Source organism: Erpetoichthys calabaricus, chromosome 7 (genome assembly GCF_900747795.2).
Source record: "Erpetoichthys calabaricus chromosome 7, fErpCal1.3, whole genome shotgun sequence".
Lineage (NCBI taxonomy): Eukaryota > Metazoa > Chordata > Cladistia > Polypteriformes > Polypteridae > Erpetoichthys > Erpetoichthys calabaricus.
In genome coordinates, this window is record NC_041400.2 from 19681563 (window position 1) to 19707903 (window position 26341).

The 26341-nt window shown below is 38.8% G+C and overlaps 1 protein-coding gene across 1 annotated transcript in view; it reads right to left on the bottom strand.

Moving 5' to 3' along the window:
• Positions 1-26341, bottom strand: part of spock3 (SPARC (osteonectin), cwcv and kazal like domains proteoglycan 3) — a 409772-nt gene that overhangs the window by 40305 nt on the left and 343126 nt on the right. The gene's annotated exons all lie outside the window — the stretch shown is intronic.

Below are 26341 nucleotides of genomic sequence, written 5' to 3' on the forward strand. Positions count from 1 at the left end.
TAAATAGTTTATTTGTCACTTAGATTTTTAATTATTTTAGCCACAATGAAAACAGAGTGTAATTGCCACCTGCAGTACTTATGAGGTCAGTCACATAATGTCCCCAACATGACGTAACACCCAAAACGTCAGTCACAAAATGCCTGTTGAATGACAATTTACACTATGACTGAGGTTAGGACTGTCGAAGGCTATCTGACTCAGAGGGTGTTTTCTGACTGACTTTGTGGGTGTTGCATCATATCAGTTACAGGTTGCAGTTGCAGTTCCACAATGAAGATAAGCTTAATGATCTATAAGTAGTAGCATCAATTTTCCAATCTTCGGATGACTCTCTCACCTGGAATATTTGATAACACATGTTTAAGTGATAACATATTTATATGTTTATTACTACCTTGGATAGTCTGGCAACCCAACCAGGATGTAGGTAGGTTCCTTGCCAGGGTGGGAGGCTGTAATATAAGGACAAAGGTGGTCTGGTGTATTAATCAGGATGGGTGCCAGTTCCTTGCAAGGACAGGAGGCCTGTTTGGAAGCATAGAAGGTGGCCGCTGCTGGGAGTTATACCTTCCTCCCCCTTGCACACGATGGCAGCATTTTACTGGTGGTACTCCCATGTGGATACCCACAGTGATGGCTGGGAATTGTAGTCCCATGGAACAGCCCTGTCAGGGATCTTGGGTATCACCTGTGGGAGCAGCAGGGGATTGTTATGCCCTCTTTAAAAAGCTTCAGCCTGACCCGAAAATTAATCCAGTGTGCAGTGATGTGGCACAGGGTCTGACATTAGAGAAACTGAGTTTCCTGCATGAATAGTCAGCATCAGAAGAAGAGTGGATGACACTGTATGGGAGGTATGGAAGGAGACAATGGAATATATATTGTATTCTACTGTTGTGGAAAAGGATTTGGAGGTCTGTGAAGGTATTATAAAATAAAAATATCTTCTGTTTGAATCCAGGACGGTGTCATGTAGTTGTATCTCAGGGTTTAGGGGCTCAGCAGTGCCCCCCACCCCCCGCTGGTCACAACACATGTGAACACACTGTAGTGTATATAAACATTTTACTCTAACATTCAAATTCATGTAGTGAATTGACTGTGAAGAGTAATGATATTTTTGGTTGTCATTACAGCTATGTTTAATATCCTTTACTATGGTGGCAAAGTAGTTTAGTGCAAAATGTATCACATTAGCTATATTGTACTTTCAATAATCGTCCATTATTTTTAATTACATTATGATACAATACAATGCAACTTATTGTTTTGTTTGGTGCTCTATACTAAATGCAGGTGTAGAGTGCTGTGAACAATTCTTAGCTAAAATACAAGTATAGGTTATATTAGTTACTAAATACGGAACTGGAACACATATAAATGCAAATTTGTTGAAACATAAAAGGTGGAAACTGATTAAACATAAAAGGTAACCAACAATATCTGTCCATTAATTGATTAATGAACTTGGGCCATTTGACAGTGAAGGAGATTCAAATTGTAAAAAAGAAAGTCAAAGACAATGTCACAGTCCTAGAGACCTCAGCCAACTGGTGGTCTACCTGTTCCTGGCTTTTTTTATCATGGAGTCTGTGTTGGCCCTCTCCTTCTTCCACACAAACAGTACAGAATCTTTCTTGCTGGTGATACTAGTCTAAAATTCCAGGTCATAAAGGCTACACAACAGCAATTCTGGTTGATTACTGCATGAGGACACCTGATGAGTGTGCTCTAATGTTTTATTTATGTATGGAATCACTGAAACAGTCTACCAGCATTAGAGAAGCCCCATCATCCCCAGCATTTATACCAATGGAAGGAGGGCAAACACTGAGGAGGAAGCAAAAAGAATTGAGAAAGACCTGGACAAGCTCCAGAACTGGGAGAACACTTGGAAAATTGAGTTTCATGTAGAAAAGTGCAAAATGCTACACGTAGGAAAAATGAACATCAATTATAAATATACGATGGGATACACTGTCATACAGGAGGCAACCTCTGAAAAGAATTTAGGGGTTTACATAAATAAAACATTTTCAAGGACTAAGCAATGTACAGAATCAATCAAAAACGCAAATAAAATGTTAGATTATATCATAAAAACAATTGAAATAAGTCAAAGGATGCTATGCTCAGACTATAATGCACTAGTAAGACCACATCTGGTGTCTTGTGTGCAGTTCTGATCGCCATATTACAAGAAAGACATACTGTAGCAGCACATGAGGCTGTGCAGAGGAGAGCAACTAAGTGTATCCTAGAACTTCAGGACATGTCCTACTGTGAGATACTCAGAGAATTAAATCTGTTCAGCCTCGAGCAGAGGATACTGCATGGGGACCTCATCCAGGTACTTAAAATCCTCAAAGGCATTGATAAAGTAGATCCAGCAACATTCTTTCTGCTTAAGGGTGAATCAGGTAATCAGGGACATTTGTGGAAATTAAGGGGAAGACTGAAGGCAGGAAGCACTTCTTTATGCAAAGAGTTGTGGCACTCTGGAACAAACTACTGAGACATGGAGTTGAAGAAGAAACCTTGAGAACCTTTAAGAAGAATCTGGATGAGATGCTGGGACAGCATAACTATTAGCCAAACAAATGGGCTTGATGGACTCAGTGGTCTCCTCTCGTTTGTCAAATTTCTTATGTTTCAAGGCTGAGGACTCCTTAGGTTACCATAGAATGCCTACTGCTAAGGCTATTGCTTCTTACTGTCTTCTGTTGCATTTTAATGAATTGTACGTTTTTTGATTTGCCATTTCTAAATATTTTCCATTCCTTTCCTTTCTTATCTATGAAGGCACTTAGTCTGTCTTGAAGTTAACACATATGATAAACCCACTTTTAAACATCTTCTGTCTCAATGAAACTGTCATTGATGGTCTGTGTAATGATTCTTTTAAAAATGTTGCTGACCAATGATGGTTAGAATTTGGCCACAAAACTCGTCTATGTATATGTAAATATATATGTATAGTTTTGTGTATTGCACAATGTTTCTATTCATGTTGAAACGTTATGCTTTGTGTTTCGGCTGCCCTTCAGTTTTATATTTTGTGATTTTTTTTTTATAATTACTGTATGGCGTGATGGATTCTAAAGCAGAAATGTGCTAAGAAGAAAATGAAACTGAAGCCGTCAGAAAGCTTAAAAAAATGATAATTTTCAAATATACAGTATATGAATATAAGAAATTATATTGTATATATATATATATATATAAGTATATAACTGTATATACAATTAGTTAACTGTTATTCAGTATTTCCAATATATTTTGAAAATTTATATAAATAACAAAGTTAATATACACTGTGACATTTAAAAACCTTTTATCACTTTGCTGGGGTGTACAGGGGTGGAGTGTTTAGTGTTGCCGCTCCTTCACAAATCCAAGTTCCTGGTTTTATTCCCATCCCTTGTTGCTGTCTGTTTAGTAGCTGCACATTCTGTCGGTGTATTTATCTTGGCATTTTCCGGCTTTACTCTCACCTTCTGTGAGGTTAATTGCTGTGTTCATGCACTGGACCTGCAATGGACTGGAACAACTTCTAGGGTTAGCTTTTGTCCTGAACCTGACACTACTGGATAAGCAGCGGCTCCCTGAGACCTTGAATTTAAAAAATATGTTTTTATATTACACACTAAAATATTTTGGGTTTTAGAATTTATCAATTTATTCTTTATATCAGATGATTTCTAGAAGGGAACAAATTTAACATTGACCTGTAAGTGGGTAAAAAGCACTATGAATGGCTTTTTGTTTCTTACCAACACAACATAATGAATTTTCTACTTCAGTTATTTTTGTGTTGTGTGATAATTAATATAAATGGTACAGAAAGCATATTGACAGACTACAGATGATTATTCATTCTGCCACAAAATTAATGTCCCATACAGAATGCTGTTTGTGATTAATGTATCATAAAATATAAAATGATTTAAATTAAATTAAATTTTCATAAAATGCATTTATTCGTATTGTCTACACACAATAGTCAGAATTAATCATTATCAAAGAGAGGCATTAATTTTCATTGTTATACAAATGCTTTGTTGGTTATTTGACCTGGAAAGCTTGGTAGAAAAATCTGATGTTCTGTTACTCAGTGCATATTCTGTTTGTTTTTTAAAAAATGGTGTTCCCAGTATATACAAAGATCTTAGAAGTTGTAATGTAATTGAAAAACACTATGTAATATTTTTATTTTTTTCATGTTACTCTAACAATTTTTTGGCATACACTAATAAAAGGATGCTAACATCTTTATCTCACAGTACTTAGACACATATTGGAAGATCTTTGGGCCACCATATGAATATGAAAAACACATGTAATATTACTTAGCTGTATATTAGATAATGTATACACACACATACATTATATATCTATATATATATATATATATATATATATATATATATATATATATATATATATATACAGTGGTGTGAAAAACTATTTGCCCCTTTCCTGATTTCTTATTCTTTTGCATGTTTGTAACACAAAATGTTTCTGATCATCAAACACATTTAACCATTAGTCAAATATAACACAAGTAAACACAAAATGCAGTTTGTAAATGGTGGTTTTTATTATTTAGGGAGAAAAAAAATCCAAACCTACATGGCCCTGTGTGAAAAAGTAATTGCCCCCTGAACCTAATAACTGGTTGGGCCACCCTTAGCAGCAATAACTGCAATCAAGCGTTTGCAATAACTTGCAATGAGTCTTTTACAGCGCTCTGGAGGAATTTTGGCCCACTCATCTTTGCAAAATTGTTGTAATTCAGCTTTATTTGAGGGTTTTCTAGCATGAACCGCCTTTTTAAGGTCATGCCATAGCATCTCAATTGGATTCAGGTCAGGACTTTGACTAGGCCACTCCAAAGTCTTCATTTTGTTTTTCTTCAGCCATTCAGAGGTGGATTTGCTGGTGTGTTTTGGGTCATTGTCCTGTTGCAGCACCCAAGATCGCTTCAGCTTGAGTTGACGAACAGATGGCCGGACATTCTCCTTCAGGATTTTTTGGTAGACAGTAGAATTCATGGTTCCATCTATCACAGCAAGCCTTCCAGGTCCTGAAGCAGCAAAACAACCCCAGACCATCACACTACCACCACCATATTTTACTGTTGGTATGATGTTCTTTTTCTGAAATGCTGTGATCCTTTTACGCCAGATGTAACGGGACATTTGCCTTCCAAAAAGTTCAACTTTTGACTCATCAGTCCACAAGGTATTTTCCCAAAAGTCTTGGCAATCATTGAGATGTTTCTTAGCAAAATTGAGACGAGCCCTAATGTTGTTTTTGCTTAACAGTGGTTTGCGTCTTGGAAATCTGCCATGCAGGCCGTTTTTGCCCAGTCTCTTTCTTATGGTGGAGTCATGAACACTGACCTTAATTGAGGCAAGTGAGGCCTGCAGTTCTTTAGACGTTGTCCTGGGGTCTTTTGTGACCTCTCGGATGAGTCGTCTCTGCGCTCTTGGGGTAATTTTGGTCGGCCGGCCACTCCTGGGAAGGTTCACCACTGTTCCATGTTTTTGCCATTTGTGGATAATGGCTCTCACTGTGGTTCTCTGGAGTCCCAAAGCTTTAGAAATGGCTTTATAACCTTTACCAGACTGATAGATCTCAATTACTTCTGTTCTCATTTGTTCCTGAATTTCTTTGGATCTTGGCATGATGTCTAGCTTTTGAGGTGCTTTTGGTCTACTTCTCTGTGTCAGGCAGCTCCTATTTAAGTGATTTCTTGATTGAAACAGGTGTGGCAGTAATCAGGCCTGGGGGTGGCTATGGAAATTGAACTCAGGTGTGATACACCACAGTTAGGGTATTTTTTAACAAGGGGGCAATTACTTTTTCACACAGGGCCATGTAGGTTTGGATTTTTTTTCTCCCTAAATAATAAACACCATCATTTAAAAACTGCATTTTGTGTTTACTTGTGTTATATTTGACTAATGGTTAAATGTGTTTGATGATCAGAAACATTGTGTGTGACAAACATGCAAAAGAATAAGAAATCAGGAAGGGGGCAAATAGTTTTTCACACCACTGTATATAGTGATGGACGACCGGCTACAGACTCCGGTCGCCACCCCCAGGCCGCTAGGAGGAGCCCTCCGGACAGCATGATGGTGCCCCGAGTTCCAGCAGGGCCTCATGGACTTTGTAGTTTATATACACAGGCCTGCTGGATACCTTGGGGACCACTGGGAGTCGCTGTAAGGGGGCTAGTGGGCTCTTGTGTGCCCTATAACCCGGGAGTGTGTCAGCATCACGTGACCGGAAGGAACGACGTGCTCCCGGGGTGAAGAAAGGACTGTTTACCCTGACCCGGAAGGAAACGGACTTGTGGGTTTTGCCAGGAACCATTTCTGGGTCAGGGGATATAAAAGGACTATGGGAAGCCCAGTACACTAAGCTGAGCTGGGAGGTAGGGTGGCAAAGTGTCTGGGCGAGGAGGATTGTTTAGTGAGAGAGAGAGAATTGTTGTGTTTATGAGTGTGGTGTGGAGAGTGCATTGTGCACGATATATTTGTAAAATAAATAACATTTATACTTTCACCTGGTGTTCAAAGTGGTACCTGAGGGTTCAAGAGGTGGACAAAGCCTCTATCTGCTACAATATATATATATATATATATATATATATATATATATATATATATATATATATATATATATATATACATCCAGGCTCCTCTGAAGTATGTACTTCCACCCAGGATTGAGAGAGGCTACTGGTGCTAAACTTATCCTCTGTTTTATTCCACCATATATACACACAGACACACACACACACACACACATTGGATTCAATAAGTATTTAGCCCTTTAGCTTTCCACCCACTGTATTTTGTTATAAAATTAGTTTAAATTGATAAATCTGTTATTTATCAAAATCCCATCATGTTTTCAGAAAGGTCTGCAAATTTATTCAATATCAAAAACCGAAATCTCTCATTCACATGAGTATTCAGACGCTTCATTCAGCACTTTGTAGAAGTTGATTTGGCAGTAATTGCAGCATCAAGTTTCCTTGGGTAAGTCTCAACAACCTTTGCACATTTGGATTTGGGCAGTTTATCCCATTCTTCCTGGCAGATCCTCTCAAGCTCCATTAAACTGTATGGGAAGCATCTGTAAACTGCCATCTTAAGGTCAATCTACACTTGTTCTATGAGTTTAAGCCTTTTCCTTGGCTGGTTAAACTTAAGGACATCGGACACTTTTCTCAAGGCCCCTAAATACTTGCCTTGGCCATATGCTTCTGGTCCTTGTCGTCAAATGCTAAACTATTTCCCCAGTCTAAGTTTGCATGTACTGTGGAGCAGGTTTTCTTCATGGAATTCTCTGTATTTGGCTGAATTCATCCTTCTCTCAGGTCTGACCAGTTTCTCTGTCCTTTCTGCCCAGAGGCACCCCCAATAGCATGATGCTGCCATCACTATGCTTCACCATAAAGATGGTATTAGGCAGGTGATGAGCATTGTTTGATCATCACCAGACATTGTGCTTGAATGTCTGTCCAAAAAGTCTTGTTAGACCAGAGAATCTTTATTCTCATCCTCTCATAGTCCTTTAAACAGTCATATGCCTTTTAATCAAGTTCGGCATCCATCTAACCATTCTGCCATAAATGCCTGATTAATATGGTGCAGCTTAGTTAGTCGTATATCAGACAGAATCTCCCATCTCAGTACAGGACTTCTGAAGGTCTGTTAGAGTGACCGTTGAGTTCTTGGTCACATTTCTGACCACAACCCTTCATGCCTAGTTAGTCAGTTTGCCTGGATGGTCAACTCTAGGTAAAGTCTATTTCACAATGATTGAGGCTACTTTGTCATTATAAGTTATTTTGTAGAGATTGGTGGGTTAAGGTTATTTGTAGTGGCGCTAAATGGGGAGTGAAAACTTCAACTCCCAGCAGTCCCTCCAGTGGCGCTGATTTCTTGTCTGTTGAGGGTTTGCAGGGGCTGCTGGGGACAAGGAGGCCAGCGCGAGATTTAAAAGGGGGCCAGTTGTACAGAGAAGAATAGTTTTTTGTTGTTTCGTATCGGAGTTCCCTGTCTGTTTGCCTTCCCATTCAATCCCTGTAGATTCTGGTTTTGTCCTGGATCGTTTCCTGTTTTGGACTGTCTGGTGTCTTCCTGCTGCATGAGGACTATATTAGGATTTGTTATTGACCTGCAAAAAAAGGAACGCTCCTGATCCCATTCACACATCATCATCTCATCAGGAAATCCCGGTAGGACTGATCTTTACATTCACATACAGCGAGCTGATCTCTGGACTATCTACCTCCATCATTCCATTACACCAGTTGCCATTTTTCATACAACCATTGTGTGTGGTTTTTGTTAGTTGTCTGTTATTGTTGAATTTGTGTTTATTGTATATTGACGTAAAGGGAACCGGGGTGAGATCGTTGTAGTTTGTATAGTTATATTTCATTTATTATTGTTTAATACAGTCTTAAATTTCTGTTTTATTGCCATTTGCTTTTTGTCTCTGAGGGAGTGTGTGTGAGTTGGGCCTAGGTTGGGTGCATTCCTGGGATCCCCACTGAAAAAATAAATAAATCACTGTCAAAGGTTGTGTGAATCTTAGCTGCGTTTTTTAGTCCGTTACATATTTATCCATTTAAAATTAAATCTATAACACAATCAAGTGTGCAGAAAGCAAAGGAGCCTGAATACTTTTTGAATCCACTGTAAACAGCTACACACAATAAAGCATTTCAAGTTCATTATCTATAATCCTCAATAAATTGCCTTTTATGTTTTCCTTCATATTAATCTGTTCATGACTTCTATTCAGATGTGATGTGATGTATTTGCTGCCATAAATGCTTAAATTAGGAGAGAAACAGCCCCATTCCTACATAAACAATCTCAAGCTTATGAGAAGCATTTCTCAAGTAAAATTATGCCATAATTGGATACATTTTACTCTCTTTTGATTATACAGCCATTGCAGGAAGTTCTTTTAAGACTGAATTATACCATTAGCAGTTTATATTAACTGTTCAAGTTCATAAATATCACCCTTATCTCTTCACAAATGTTATATGCATTTTTAAGTTCAATTACAAGTCACTTTTCCAACTTCGTTTGATTTGGACTGAGAACAGAAGGGGCTGACAGCTCATTTTAATCAGCAGAACCAGCAACCCCCCCAGTTCAAAAGCCAACACCCCCAGCCCCCCCCCCTTTTACAAGTCAGGCCCCTCAGTGATCTTTCTATCTGCTTTATGTTAATCATCAATTGCCAATCTTTTTAGCTGCTCACCTCCAAAGGGGACCTCACCCACCAGGACCTTAGACCAGATGTCAATAAACTGAGCCAATTGTTTCCAGTCCCAGCCACTTTGCAACTTCCAGCTTTGTTGCTAGGTTTTATATCATGATGTGTGGAATACAAGTCAAGGGAGGTTATGCTTAAGTTATTTAATGCACTAGTGAGGCCTCACCTGGAGTTCTGTGTTCTGTTTTTTGTCTCCATATTACAAAAAACACATAGCAGTGCAAGAGAAAGTTTAGAAGAGAGTGACAAGGCAGATTCCAGGACTAAGCAGTATGAGCTATGAACAGAGACTGAAGGAGTTGAAACTGTTCATTTTACGCTAACGCAGATTAAGAGGGGACGTGACTGAAGTTTTTAAAATTGTGAAAAGGATTAGTAACGGTGGATCCCAGTTGTTACTATAAAATAAATTCTACAATAAGAACATGGGGACATGGTAGGAAGTTTGTTAAGGAAAACTTGTATGTTGTAAAAAGTTTTTCTACCTGCAAAGAACCATAGACATACATCCATCCATCCATTTTCCAACCCACTGAATCCGAACACAGGGTCACGGGGGTCTGCTGGAACCATTCCCAGCCAACACAGGGCACAAGGCAGGAACCAATCCTGGGCAGGGTGCCAACCCACCACAGGACACACACAAACACAACCACACACCAAACACACACTAGGGCCAATTTTAGACTCGCCAATCCACCTAACCTGCATGTCTTTGGACTGTGGGAGGAAACCGGAGCGCCCGGAGGAAACCCACGCAGACATGGGGAGAACATGCAAACTCCACGCAGGGAGGACCTGGGAAGCGAACCCAGGTCCCCAAGTCTCCCAACTGCGAGGCAGCAGCGCTACCCACTGTGCCACTGTGCCGCCCAAACCATAGACAAATGAAATAAATTACCAGGAAGAGTGGCAGAGAATAGGACTTTATGGACCTTCAAATCTTGACTTGATATTATTTTGGACAATTCAGATGAATGGGAAGGGATGAGCTTGTTGAACTGAATGGCCTCCCCTTCCAATAACTTTTCTAATGTAATAATGTTGCAATGAAGAGAAGGAAAAGATATCTTTGTTGGGTAAACATAGGTTTTTTTCTGCCCTGAAACCAAATGCTTACAGAGTGTCGCGTCCTTTTAATGAGACTCCTTGGCACGGCTCTCCCATTCACAGTACTTGAGATATCCAAACTGTATTTCTAATAGTCGTGACACTACTTTTACATTGTCGGGAGTCGCAAAAACACATAAGTCCCAAAGTACTTTCAAAATTGCCCTCTAGGGGTAAAAAAACTAGATACAAAAAGGGCATTGAATAAATTTTATAAAATAAAGGATTTACTTTAAGCCAAGGCTTAATATCCACGGAGGTCCGAAGAGCACAAAACAATTGCCTGAGAAGGCAAAGCAATCATCCACTGCAAACAAAGTCCCAATACAGAATCCAAAGATAAGGTCAAAAACAAAGTACAGGCTCAAAAATCCATAAATCACAAAAAACAACAGCAAAAGGCACAGCAGACACAAGAAACACTCCACTCCCAAGTGTGTTTGAAATGAACTACCAGGAACTACGGGAGGCCCTACAGTATAAAGTATGGCGGGCAGTTCCTGGCAGTGATTGGCAGGTGGCCCCAGCTCTTGGGACATAATCTAAGCATTTTCTAATAACAAATGGGCATAAAGAAAATTTACATAATAAACAGAAGAAACATTAATAAATAGCACAAAATTAGACAAACAGAAAAGAAACACATCTTTGAATCCCAGCCAGGCAAGAAATGCTGGCTGAAACATGACACACATCACCAGAGATGTTCTAGTTGTAGTTGTTGTATGGTATATACGCATACTTATAATAAGAGATGAAATTTTAAAAATAGGCAATTGTAATAAAAAGGTATGTGATAAGGAAATTCTAAAGGTGATTTTTGTGATCAATAGGTTAAAATCAATAAGATACCCAGGTTGCCCAGTGCTAGTAATGTCAAACAAAAAACAGGAAGATTCCAAGGAGTGCCGGAGTCAAATAGAAAACCGAACAAAACAATTTTCATAATCAATCTCTGGATTTAAGTATTAGACAACTTTAGTGGTGATGTCTCTAACTATAATGACTTGGATTAAGTTTAAGAAAAAAAAAACCATTAAACACGCTTATAAGGGGTGTGCAATTCCTGAGGATAAATTATACTGTGTATCCATTTATCTAGGCTACAAAAATAATAATTGTTTGAAAATTCTTTGTGTTTCTAGCTACAAGACTAGTTTACGATGCTCAAGCAACTATTAAACACCATAAATGAAACACAGTCAATAAGTATTCCTCTAATCTGCTGAATTTGGTTCTTTGAGGTGCACTTTTAGGTTGCTCTTCTCTGTTTTCTTCTATCTTTCCCTTTAGTTCCCTCACCCTAACCTGTTTACCCTTATGCATGACATTTATATTTAAAAGTAGAGTGTATACATATTTATCATTTTCCATCCCAGCTTCTTCAAAATTTAAATGCTTACAGGAACAATTAAAACAATGTCACACTAAAAACACTTTAGGCACAATATGACATTTTCCCAGTTGCCACTACAAAAATGACTCCTGTGATGTACCCACTCCATTTCAAATAAATCAAAAACTTTCTTAATAATTAGAGTCATTGTGGTATAAAATAGGCCAACACCCTGTAAATGAAGTCTACAATGATAAAACCCTCCAACCACTAGTTCTGACTTCCGAAGCTTTTCCACCATCCAATAGTTTTCTGCCATTAATTGCACTTTCTCTAGACACTTCTTTAAAATTCAGACTACCCACATCTATGGGCTCAGTTTGTCCCCGTTCGAGTTTTACCACTCTTGTCTCACAGTTGCCATTTGCGAAAAAGTGCTTAAAAATAATTCAACAGCCACACTAGAAACTGTCAAACAATTTGTAGTCATTTCTGACTCTTGGGAACTCCATATCTGCTCCCACTCCTCCCGATCCTACAGATATGTCATTTTAAGTTTTGCATTTGTATTCAGAATTGCCCTTTAGTGTCCTTCAAATGCCAACGAGCATCTTCAGAATCGAGAACAGTTATAAATCATTTAAATAAAATGTATGTTGGAAACCGTGCTTGCGGCTAGGATGAACGTCAAAGTGATTGTAACATATTAATTATGTAGCATTTCAATAATAATATTTTTGAAAGTGCATATTACATATATTAATAGAGAGTTCATATTATGAATCGGTAGATTGTTGTATTAAGTGTGAACAGACAGAAAAGCTGCAACAATCATTTGAAATAATAAAATTGCACCATCTTTCTGTTCAAGATTACACATTAGGATGTAGTATTCATAAGTCATAAAAATTCATAATGAGCCTTTAAGACTATTACATCGAACAAGCATTCCTTCTATTTTATATTCATCTTACAGTACAACCAAGAAATTCCCAGGAATTTCCTGGGATTTTATCTTTCACACCTAATGTAGCAGGGTGACTCAGGATTTTCTCAGCCTAATAGTATGTACAGTACATGTTTATATGTATTCACTTAGCAGATGCTTTTATCCAAAGTGACTTACAAAAAGAGGTCAACATCAGCTCGGGGGAACAGTTTAGGAGCACATGTTACATGGTTACAAAATTAATCTTATCTGTCGAGGCAGAGCGCAGTTTGTGAGACTAAAGGACTGTGAGCAACACTGGAGCACCACATGGGACAGTCCTGTCTCCTTTTCTCTTCACTCAGTATACTTCCGACTACAAATATAACAGCAGGTCATATCACATGCAGAAATTCGCAGAGGATTCTGCACTTATGGGGTTTATTGATAAGGGGGATGAGACAGAGGAGAGGAGTCAGATGGAGAGCTTTGTTTCTTGGTGCACAATAGAATTCTCTGCAACTTAATTTCAGCAAAACCAAGGAACTGCATATTGACTTTCACCACACCAAAGAGCCTCTGTGTCTTGTCACTATTCAGGAAGTGAATGTACAAGTGGTGCACTCCTATGGGTACTTTAGGGTCCAAATTAATGACAGGTTATACCAAAATAAATTTTTTTGTATTGTATTGTATTGTTGGACTGGTCTTGGACCACAGAGTAACTACAGAAGAAAGTGCAGAGCATGTCCTTCTTCCTTAGGAGTCTGCGTTCCTTTAATGTGGGAAGTGACATCATTCACATGTTCTATAACTCTATGATGGTCTGTGTGATTTTCTACACGGTGCTGTGCTGGGCTGGTAACATCATTTCAAGAAAGGCCCACTGACTCAACAAGCTAATTAAAATGGCAGGCTTAGTTATAGCTTGCACTCTGGACCCTCTGGACGTCATGGTGAAGAACAGAAATAACACAAATCTGAGTGCCATTTTGAACAATGCTGCACTTCTTTACTCTGACACACTAGCACATTATTCAGCAGAAGTGAGTCCAAAAACTCAACAAGGACTCACTTATACCAACAGCAATACACCTCCATAATGCCTCACTGGGGCTGTGACAGAAATGACAGAAGTTTTCTTTCTTTTTAAATTTTTTTTCCTATTCGATCATTCAGGTGTGTGTTCAGACCATATCCATCCATCCATCCATCCATCCATTATTCTAACCACAGGGTCACGGGTGTCTGCTGGAGCCAATCCCAGCCAACACAGGGCGCAAGGCAGGAAACAAACCCCGGGCAGGGCGCCAGCCCACTGCAGGGCACACACACACCAAACACACACTAGGGATATATTTATTTATCTATTTATGTATTTTTAATTAATTTAAAGAACTATTATATATATAAAAGGCAAAGCCCTCACTGACTCATCACTAATTCTCCCGCTTTCCATATAGGTGGGAAGATGAAATTTTGTGTGCTCATTCCTTGCAGTGTACTTATAAAAGTTAGGTATGTTTTATGTCCTATTGCAATACCCAAGCGGGGGGGAATGGGTGTACCCCCTAAACTGTATATATAGATAGGGGAAACCTCTCCTCACTATTTCTGTGACTTCCAATATACGTAGGAAGCCCAAATTTCCCATGCTCATCCTTTACACTGTACTTACAAACGTTAAGTATGTTTCATTTCGCGCCGTACCCCGTAACGAACTTTCGAAAATAACGTCTTCTTTTTGGCGGTTCTCACCATTATGCTGTAAGGAACTTTTGAAACTGACCTCTCCTTTTGGTGGTTTCATTCCTTATTTCCGCTAACAGATGATTTATTTCATTGCAGAGATGCACAAGGGCCGTTCCCCACTCCCCCTTCCTTTTTTCGCATGGCCGCTGTCCGCACACCTACCACGTGGTTGGCTCCCTGCCTATATACATTAACGACATCCCGCCCTCATGTGCCTCCTCATTCGCTTTCTTACTTTCCTTAGCTGTTTGCTCCCTTCTTCTTTACTCCACCGCTTCAAGGGTGGAAGGACTGCTCATTCTTCATTCAGGCTACCTCTAAACCTCACCCATACTGATTCCCCTATGTGTAACATATCCAAGCAGAGCACCATGGCGCAAGTGCTGTGCGATTGTAAGCTCATTATATGGGATGAATGCACTATGGCACACAGACCAGGTGTTGAGGCTTTAGACAGGACCCTACAAGACATCAGAAACACAACAAAAATGATGGGAGGCTTGACAGTTTTACTGGCTAGAGACTTTCGACAGACCCTCCAATTTCCAGTAAGGGTCTGCTTCACTATGACAATAAATAAGTCAAATGGCCAGTCTCTAAAAAAGGTCGGCATTGACTTGACACAAGATTGCTTCTCACATGGCCAACTGTACATTGTATGCTCAAGAGTAAGCTCAACATACTGTACAAGCCAGTATTACTGTCAGAGGAGATTAAAGGCATATTACCGACGCGCATGCCTGTATTACCGCCAGAGAAAATTAAAGGTATATTACGGACGTACAGACGTATATTACGGACGTATAAGCCAGCGGACGTACAAGACGGTATCCTTCAATAAGGGCGCGCACAAAAAGGCGAGCCTCAAAAGGACGACCTCAATTGGGCGCAGCGAATAAAGGCGCGCGTAAATAAAGATCTGCACCTGTTGCTCTTCACATATTCCAGAGCCATTTGAACGAAATTATCTACGCGCCCTTATTGAATAGAGCCGTACAAGACAGTATTACTGTCACAGAAAATTAAAGACACACAATACACGGCGGCAGCCCACGAAGAACGGTCAGCTCAGCAAGTAAACATCAACAAAAGAAAGGCTGAAAGAAAGAAAAATACGACCAACAAAAAGAACGAGGTCAAAGTCCCTTGCCATTTAATATAGACTGTTCCTACTAATGTTTATGCACTACTGTTCTAGCGCCCGTTATTGTAACGGGCTAAATGACTAGTATGTATATATATATATATATATATATATATATATTAATGTATGTATGTATGTATTTAAAGAGTTTCTGTAAAAAGCCATACTTCCCCCGGGAACAAATAACAGTTACAAATGAAGAACTTTAAAGCAAATCCAAACACAAAATTAGTTCATCGTTCCTGGGTGACAAGAACCTATCAAAGCCATTATTAATTAGACAGATATATCAGATATGTGGTGGGGACCCTGAAAGGTGCACAAAACGTCCGTGACCACTGTGGGATTTAATATGCTTATTAATATGAATATTTATCGTTTATGATTTTTGCTTTATTGCCCTTTAATCCTATCTGTATGACCTTTGTTTTACACTGTTTTTTAAAAGAGGTAATTCTGGCCAAATGGCATTTTCAAGAAGAAATGTCACATAAAAGACAAATGTATATTTTTAGTGTCCTGTTATGTCCTGTTTTTCACTCTGGGATGTGAAGCTGTTAACTTTGGGTCATTTTGTGATTTTTTGAGTACGAAGGTGTCACTTCCATCTCGGCTCTGAGGACATCACTTCCTGTCTCAGCCCAGAGGACGACATCACTTCCTTAAACCTCCCAGTAAAACCCAACTTCCTTCCTCTGTTGAGCAGTTCTGTTTTGGACTCACTTCTGTATTCTACTGTACTAAAAACTTTGCATTTTTGCAGCCAAGGTCAAGTACATGGGTGGCTGCCCCAAATGTTTGTCTTTTGTCAAGGCTCATCATTTCACAACTGATAGTGACTCAGTAAATGTTTAATTTGTCTAAAAATTCACTTTATCTGCTCACTTATTTTCTTCAATATATTTCCTGGTGTAGACTTCGCAGCTACAGACAAACAAATTCTCAGTTACAGCATGGGATAAAGCAGATGAGATGTTGGAAATTCAGTACCTACTGTATATTCATATAGTAGATTATACTGTATGTTAAAACACTGCCGAGGCTCTGTTATATTTACTAAGAAAGGATTCATTAAAATAAAATATTTTAAAAGATCTTGACAGTTTCATCCACCATTTAGGTTAGATGTCCCTCCATTCTTTTCTAAGACAAAGATTCCAACTAAATTAGTGTGTGATGCTATTTACTTATTTTTTTAATTAGGACAGGATGAATCTTTTGAATCATTAATTTTATATAAATATTAAATGGAAGGGTGGCCCATCGTCAATCACTCCAACCCACGTTTAATTAATTAAACTCTGGCAAAACCCTGTAATCACAGTGGGTGTTTTAAACAACATGAAAACCTCATCCTTCACTGCCTCTGCTGCAACAGCTACTTCAAATGGACGGGTGAGTTGGGGAAAATTAAATTGCAAAACATATTTGCTCATTTTATTTTCCAAGATATTTTGTATAAATTAAACAAATTCCATATTTTTAAATGTATCTATTACAACTGAAATGAACTGCTCGCTGCAATTAACAAGTGATAAAATATACAGATGGTGTAACATTCAGATACGTTTAGAGATTTAGTTACTTGTTTTGAAAGTTGGAGCATTTTCCATCAGTGAGTTAGTTATTACAATGTTGTTTATTAAACATTTTCATAACACTTTAGGTATTTCAAGAATACATCCATTATTCATTTATTCTTATGTAACAAGACCTTAAAAAAGGCTTCTTTTGGTCTTCATAACATTGCTACATTTCTGTTAAAAATATATACATTAACAAACATTAATCAAAATTGCTGCAGTTCATTTTCCATATTTTCTTACAGTTTTCATACCAGTATATAAAATTACTATCGATGATTCTAGCTTGTATATTTCCTTAATTCTATGAGAGGGTACACAATTATTTTTGAGGTTTTGAATGCAAACTGAGGAAAATAATAACATTACTGGAGTTTCTATCTATTTATTAAGAGGAAAAAAACATATTTTATGTGAAGTTCCCCTTGGGATTAATAAAGTATCTATCTATCTATCTATCTATCTATCTATCTATCTATCTATCTATCTATCTATCTATCTATCTATCTATCTATCTATCTATATTTAAATGTGATACTGTTAAAAAGTAAACCCTTTCTTTTAAAGCAACAGGTAAACAAAATAAGAAATGCACTAAAATTCAATACTGGAAACACTGCTGACTTGACATTGATGTAAATGGCCCATTGAGCAATGAATGACAGAAAGCAAGCAATTATAAAACCTTTTGAAAGAGGCTGCTCTTATTTTTCATAAGTTATTTTCTATTAAGTGCTGCAGCTTTCTTTTTTATTTTTCCACTGAGATTTTAATACTTGGAAAAAATAATTTCTTCAAATACATATCCTCTAAATAAATGGAAAATTGTCAAAAGTGTAAAGTTGTAAAGACAGGCTCCTTTTGGAGCTGGAAATTTATGGACACCTCAAGAGAAAAGCAAAAGCGAAATATAATGAACAGGAGTGGGTTTAAGGAATCCAGGCTGGACAGAACAAACTGTATGTAGTATCTTCAGAAAGTATTCGGACCCCTTCATTTCTTACACATTTTTGTTATGTTGCAGTTTATATTCACATTATTAAATTTATTTCTCCATCATCAAGCAACCCTCAATAACCCAGCATGACAAAGCAAAAAACAAGATTTTATAAATGTATTAAAAATAAACAATTATAAATACTTGTGTCAATAGGATATTTCAAAGGATTTAAAACTTGTATTAATGTAATCTCCATCAAATTAAAATGGAAAATATTGTACTAGCTAGCCTTAGCTTATGAAAGAGTTAACCATTAAAGGCCCATGCCTCTATTTTGTATTTCTCTTAACTCTTTTAGGGCAGATGTCAACTTTTGTCGACATCCAGGGATTGAGGTGTGATAATCGGCTGTAAATGGTGACAAAACTCACTGTTACGTTAAAGGTAGGCCCTCTTTGTTTGGAAGAATGTTAGACTCATTGACTCAGCATCTAATTCCTGCGTGTGCATGAGTTACGAAATGTAAAACAAAGGCAAGATGGCATCGACATCCCATGAGGGAGCGAAGCAAGCGCAGAAAGTAAAATAATCAGTAGACGATGTTTTGCACATTATCGCCGAGTCGGACTCTGAGATTTCGGACTCAGATTTTTTTTAAAGTGATCAGGAGATCAAGCAGGAGAGTGAGGAGCCGGCTGCCCCAGGTGATCGGCTGGCAGATGAGCGCATTTGCGCATCTGATGCACCTGTGTGCCATCGCATGTGTGAAGCTGCACTGACAAATGACTATATATTGTTCAAGGAGGCAAACAGTCAAAGCACCACGACTGCAGCAGTTTCCGAAAGAAGGTGGTCGACGACTTGCTGGCAGAGTATGTTTTGGTGCCTTTGGCAAAGCGAGGAAGGCCATCACAAAGAGCACTGCCAGACAGGCTGACTGAGCGCCACTTTCCTGCAACATACAAGGACAAATTTGTACAAATCTGACTGTGTTGTGTGCAGCACCAGACCACTGAACAGGGAGATGTAGCAATGCATGCAATTGGCTGCTTTGAGCGATATCATACTTTGCAGGATTTTGCTGTGTAACATGTATGTGATATGTATGTGAAATCGCATAGTATGCAGGCTCATACAACATGCAAGGCAGTGACATATGTCAAAAATACATTTTTTTGTTGATTGATGTGTTAAACCATTCCTTTGTGTTCTTTTTAGAAACAAAGTGAGTTTTTGAAAAATATTCAGCCCTATAAGAGTTAATACATGGAATGGCACTATTATCTATACCAGCACTAGGTCAGAAATGTGAGAAGTGATTTAGTGGACATAAAGGGAAGGTCACTCCTAGGGACGGGTGGTAACTGTGTTTTGGCTTTACAAATAATGGTGGCAGCTAGGGGCAGAAAAGAAATTATTTCTGATAAAGCATGAGAAAATACTGGTGGTATGGATAAACTTTAGGAATGAAGGATTTGTGTTTTTAGAGTCAAGATAATGAGTACAAAAGAGATGCGATACTGATAAGAATTTTAAAAATGTAAGATTTCTTTAAATTGAACTGAGATGGCAGCGTGCATCTTTGCACTAAAGTCTATTCTGCTTATCCATTTTGAGACTCTGAGTGTATACTTTAAGAGAGAGCGAGTCCATTCTCCACAACATATTCAGACCCTTTACTTAGTACTTAGCTGAAGCCCTTTTGTCAGCGATAAGAGCCCAAAACCTTATTGGGTTTAGCGCAACAAGCTTCACACACCTGGATCTGGGGAATTGTCTTTCTTCTGTGTAGGACCTTTCAAGTTCTGTCAGGTTAGATGGAGAACATCCGTGGACAGTTATTGCCAGGTTTCTCCACAGATGTTAATTGGGTTCAAGTCTGGCCTCTAGCTAGGCCACTCAAAGATATTCACAAAGTTGACCATAAGCTACTCCTGTGATTGCTTTGTGCTTAGAGTCATTGTCCTGTTAGGAAGGTCTAAGGTTCCTTGGAGCAAGTTTTCCTTAAGGATATCTCTATACCTTTCTCCTCTCAGCTATCCCTCAACCCTGATTAATCACCCAGTCCCTGCCACTGAAAACCAACCCCACAGCATAATGCTGCCACCACCATACTTCACTGTTGAAATGTTATTGCACAGGTGATGAGCAGTACCTGGTTTGTTCCAAATGTTTATAAATGAGACCAAGCAGTTTGATTTTGCTTTAATCAGTGCAGAGAATCTTGTTTCTCATCATCTGATAGTTCTTTCCGTGTCTTTTTACAAACTCCATGTGGGCTTTCATGTGTTGTCTGGCCAGTATGCCATACAGCCCAGATTAGTTAAGTGTTGCAGTTATGGCTGCCCTTTTGGAAGTTTCTGCTATCTCCACACAAGTTCTCTGGAGCTTAGCCAGCAAGACCTCTAGATTCTTTGTAATCTCTCTTACCAAGGTCCACTTCCCCAGGTTGATCAGCTTGTCTGACATCCAGCTCTAGACAGAGGTGTGGTTGCTATAAACTTCTTCCATTTAAGAATTATGGAGGTCACTGTGCTCTTGGGAACCTTCAATTCTGCAAGAAATATTATTGTGGCCTTTCCTCGAATATGCACCTAAAATCTGGAGTAGCTTAGTGATAGAAATTCGGCAAGCTAAAAAGGTGGAACACTTTAAAAAACTGCTAAAAACCCATTATTTTAACATGACTTTCTCATAGCTTCATTTTAGTGTAACCCTGATATTCTGTATATGCATTTAATTATCTTTTTTTTCATGTCTCCAAAATCCATACTAACCCCTACTTTCTCTGCTGTTCTTTTTCCAGTTTTCTTTGGTGGCAATCCATGCCACCACCACCTGATCAGGGCACCATGCACTTCTTATATTGATGGATTGAAGGCCAGATGTCCACATCATCTTATTCTTCCCTGTGAAGCCTGAAACCCATGAGGACTGATTGGGATCATTTATGTTAGACAGAATGTCTAGTGGGGCCTGGACGGTCTCATGGCATTGGAACCCCTGCAGATTTTGTCTTTTTCTCCAGCCCTCTGGAGTTTTTTTTTTTGTTTTTACTGTCCTCCCTGGCCATTGAACCTTACTTTATTCTTTGTTAACTAGTATTGCATAATTTTATTTTTATATTTTTTCTTTCTTCATCTTGTAAAGCACTTTGAGCTACATCATTTGTATGAAAACAAGCTATAGAAATAAATGTTATTGTATCTGTGCCTTGACACAATCCTCTAAGGTTAGGTTGGGAGCATGCACTGATACAGCGCATTGCAGCACCCACCACACGATAAACCACCTCGGCATCTGAAATTAGTACCCGAGTGCAGCTGTATAATGGGTGACACCTCAGCGCCAATCCAGAAATTCCTTTGACCTCATATCTTGGTTGTTGCTCAACTATGGGACCTTCTATAAACAGGTGTGTGCCTTTCCTAATCAGGACCAATCAGTTGATTAGACCACAGGTGGACTCCAGACAAGGTGTAGAAACATCTCAAGAAAGATCAATAGAATGGGATGCACCTGAACTTTAAGTGTCACTGCAAACGGTCTGAATACTTGTATCAATGTGATATTCCAGTTTTAATGTTTAATGTTTTTTAATGTTTTCAAAAATTCTTAAAATCCTATTATCGCTTAGTTATCCTGGATTATTGTGTGTTGTCTAATAAGGGAAAAGGTGAAAAAGTGAAAGAGTCTGAATAATTTCTTAAGGCCCTGTATCTAATCAGGACGTAAAGCAACTAATGAACTCAATTTTTCCGGAATCCCGGCTCCATCCCTTTCTGCATTGAGTTTACATGTGTTTCCCCTTATTTGCTTAGCTTTTCATTGGGTACTCAGATTTTGTTCTCGCTTTCCATAGTCAAATGTGCTAGTGTGATATGGCAGGTCCGCAGGTTGCTAATCATAATCTGTTTTAATAAATAATTAATTGGCCGGCTCATTCTCTGTGAATTGGTGTGCTCATGCAGCTGTGGGGAGTTGGTGGAGTAATTGGGGCGAGATGCACCTGCACGTAAGGGTGTAGTATGTCTCAATTGCTTCATCGGCTTCCTGTGGTGTACAATTGAGACACTGCACCCACGGAGGCCTATAAGAACGAGCCAGCACAAGAAATGGGGAGACCAAAACAGAAAGGGAAGATCTGTAAGACCAGGCTCGGGTGGAGAAGTAGAGTGAGCCAGCCAGCACTATGTGAAAGGCAGCACAGATGTTAGTCCCATGGAGGAGCAAAGGATTGGTGCTCTAGGGACAGGTTCATACCCACTGATTATGTTTAGAGGAGTGGGGATGATTGTGGTGGAGTCCTCCCCACGGATCTGAGGAATGCCAGAGCGAGCGAGATGGATGAGAACTGACCCTAAGCGGTCTGGCTGGTGCCATCTGAGGCAGCCAAGATGGGGGTCGGGTAGTTGTGGATCGAGGCTGCTGAAGTCTGCCAGCTGAGTGAGCAATGGGTGAGCTGGGGAGATGAAGAAGGAGTTGTTCTGGGCTAGTCTAGGTGCTGTGAATTTTAAAGATGGTGGATTTTAAGCTCGTTTTAATTCTGATTTTTACCTCACAGACCATCACTGCTTTAATGGATTATTTGTTTATTATGAACAGAGCACTGCACTTTTTGAACACCTTTTATTTGATTTATTTTAATAAAAGCACTGAAGCACTTTTTACACCTTCCCCTTGCCTTGTGTGGTGTCCTTATTTGCTCGGCTCATCCCTTGTAACCGTTATCGGTGGTGGCGGGTTCACAATGCTCCCAAAGGGAAGCAGAGGCATGAAGCCGATCTGCATCCTAGAGTAACTAGACATGCTGTGAGTGACTGGGCAGTATGTGGTTGAGTCCAGGCTGCACTGGATAGTCACCTAATCCACGGATGGTTAGTGCTACTGGGATAAAATCTAGCAACCATGTGACTCTGAACTGGATTACGTGCTTCAGAAGATGAACAAGTGGATGAACTAAAAGAAATGTAGATTAATTTGTGTTATTGCTAGTCCAGACAGTTGGATTTTTTTCTTCAGGTTTTTCCAAAAACTGATATGCGATGATATCTAACATTTACCATTGTTAATGCAATAATATTAATAACTGCTATAAAACAGGGGAACAGAATACACTGGAACACAAAGGAAGTGTACAATGATGCAGCAGAGCAGTGGTATAGCTCTTTGTAAATAATTTTTCCATTTCTAATGTCAATAAAGTGGATGCAATCAGAATGATCAGGAGACTGTCCATGGAGAGGCAGCAGGATAAATAAGAGGTAGCTACTGTCACTTTACATTTACTAGTGTATCCATCACAGTGAGCCGTGAACCTGGCGTTTAGAATATGAGTCTGAAAGGTCCCAAAAGTAAAACGTTGGGTGATCAGAAAGAAACTATTCAGTGCTTGGCAGCAAAAACATAATCTAAGGAAAACATTTCATAGGGCACAAGGAGCTACAAAAATGAAGTTTACAAATAGGATCCAGAAATAGGAAGGAAACAGAAATGTGTTTAGGGTTGCAAAGGTGATGGGAAAAGAAAGACTGAATGTACGAGACTGAATGTTCTACTCCAGATTGTTCTAATAGTAGGTGTGAACTAGTTGAATAATTCTGAAGGGAACATCATGATTGATAATAATGGGATTAAGGATACCTGGAAGAATTATATGCAAAATAGGGTTGTCATGATAAAAGATACCAATGACAGCAAACTTTTACGATACTCTGTACATATTCAATACTACAGCAAAAACAGAAATTCCATTAATTTAATTAAAAGTATCTCCATTATTCAAGTGAACAATATTTTGCCTTTTTCTGTAATACAGTATAAAACACAATGCATAAATACTCACAATGACAACAGTTTTAAAATTGTGATATATGAGGAGGAGTCAAGCTAAAGTTAGAAAATGGGATTTATCACAAAATGGAACAAATATTAACAAAACTGATCATGTCATTTCTCTGTGTCGTCTCCACCCTCCACAATGCGCTTGTGCCACTTGCCTGGCAGTACCCAGATTCTAGCAGAATAACAGGTTTTGTCTTAGTCTTATTTTTGAGAGATGGATTATGCAATAAATACCCATTTATCAATAAAAAGATAAAAGCAGTTGAAAAGTGTTATTTCTAAAAATGCAAAAACAATAAATAATCAGTAAAACTATTTCAAATAAAAAAGAATCATGAACATTGCACACACTCAGATTTTCTTCCTTTCTGGACACTTCTCATCCGAGCACATTCAGTCCCAACAAGCTTTCTCTTAATTTAGTTTTGTTTTGCCATCTCTCTTATCTAAGACTCAGAGGGTCACTAAGCTTTCTGTTACAGCCAGTGGCGTAGCTCGATTTCGTGCCGTTCGGGGCGGTGCTTCAATTTGCCGCCCTCCAACATATCTGAATATGTTAACCTATTTAAATAGAAAATTAAAATGACGTATAGAGAAAAATTAAGATACATTTTGCATAGATTTATTCATATACAGAGAAACAGCAATAATTTTTCACATATATTTATTTATAGGCATCTACTAGACAAGAATATAGTACTGATGCACTGATAAACCTTGTTCTAATTATTAGTTTAATATAATTACGCTGCGAAAACCACAACCAGTGTAGTGTACAAGTGATAGGTGGGGATGTTTTCTGCGCAGAGCAAGAGCGCATTCGGATTGATAACGAAACGAAATTATAAATTGTAAATTAGTTGTTTATCTTCCTAGAAATTATTATCGGTGTAATGTTTAGGTTTATTTTTGTTATTGCCTCATAAATTTCAACTGCTGTGTCTGATGCCGTCACAGAAGGACAGTCTGAAAATTATTCTTGAAGCATTTGTGGATAAAAATCAGAGAATTTTACTTGTTTCATTCATGAGTGGTATTTTTCCGAACCCTGCTGCTTACACATGAATTGTACTGAGCCTTTTAGCCAATAATGACGCCCCCAGAAATGTGCCACCCGGGGCAGACCACCCCTTCCGCCCGCCCCTAGCTACGCCACTGGTTACAGCAGAATTCTAGACCAACCATAAGCTTACATCCATAAGCAAAAAACCTGATCGACCACCGATTCTGTCAGGTTCAACTTCCCTACTACATTCTCGTTTGGCTTTTATAAACTTCTCACGCTCTCAGCTGACAAGGGACCTGGTTACCCATTCCCCTGTCACATGTACTGCGACCCTTTAAACAAGTAAGATAACCTTGTGTGTTCACGAGATGCACATACACCTCCTGTCTACTGCGCCCTGCTTCTTATGCCTGATAAAACACACCTTTTTAATCCCCAGCCAGCAGCAGTCACAAAAATGTGCAGTTTTTAAAACTTTGTCATACTTTCCCTTCTTGCTGCTTTTAAACTAACAAGACCAAGAAAATGACTCGAAACGGATAGGTGCCGGCTGATGCAACTTTACGAGAGCCTTTCGAGGAGAGACACCCATAACGCCACCCAAAATCCTCCAAATTTGCATCATCCCTTTGCCGCTGACATCACCATACACCTCAACAAGGCTCAGTTGATTATATTCAGCAGATCACCACAGGGAAAAAAACTATACTGTCCCTCAGAAAGCTGGGGAGGACAGATATAAAATGATATAAAATGACACAGTTGTGAAGACAGATGCGTGAAAGATGTGTTGGACTGGACACTTCTTTAGATCTGGTCTGGCCTACAGAGACCTCTCCAGGTATGTTCATTTTGAACTAACTGGGATACAGCCCTTTGCTACATACCACTTGGTTACTAATAGTACTTTTACTATGATCGATCAGCTCCCGACCGCAGGGCTTCAGATGGGGCCTGTGCTCTAGATGGCTGCAGCAATACAGAAAATCAGAACAGAGCCTTTGCAAATGAAATCAAAAGAAAATACAGTTCTGTTCTTATATGTATTTTGGCAGACACAACAGAACGTCCTGATAAACATCAAGGGAACTCCAGTGGAAGTTATAATCTGCAGTTATAATGTAAAAAAATATATACTAAAACATGTCTAATTTTTGAGACGCCTGAAGAAATGGAGGATGGATACAATTATAACTTTGCATGTTATTGTTCCATTATGTCTTGACTGGGGGCATTATTATACGGTATAATAATATTAGCAAACATGATGAAATGGCCATGCAAAGGGGTGGGACATCTGTACAAACGCATCACATGATGCCGTCTATGTCAAAAACTGCCAAAATAAAGCCTGCAAGAACCCCATTTTTCTAAATA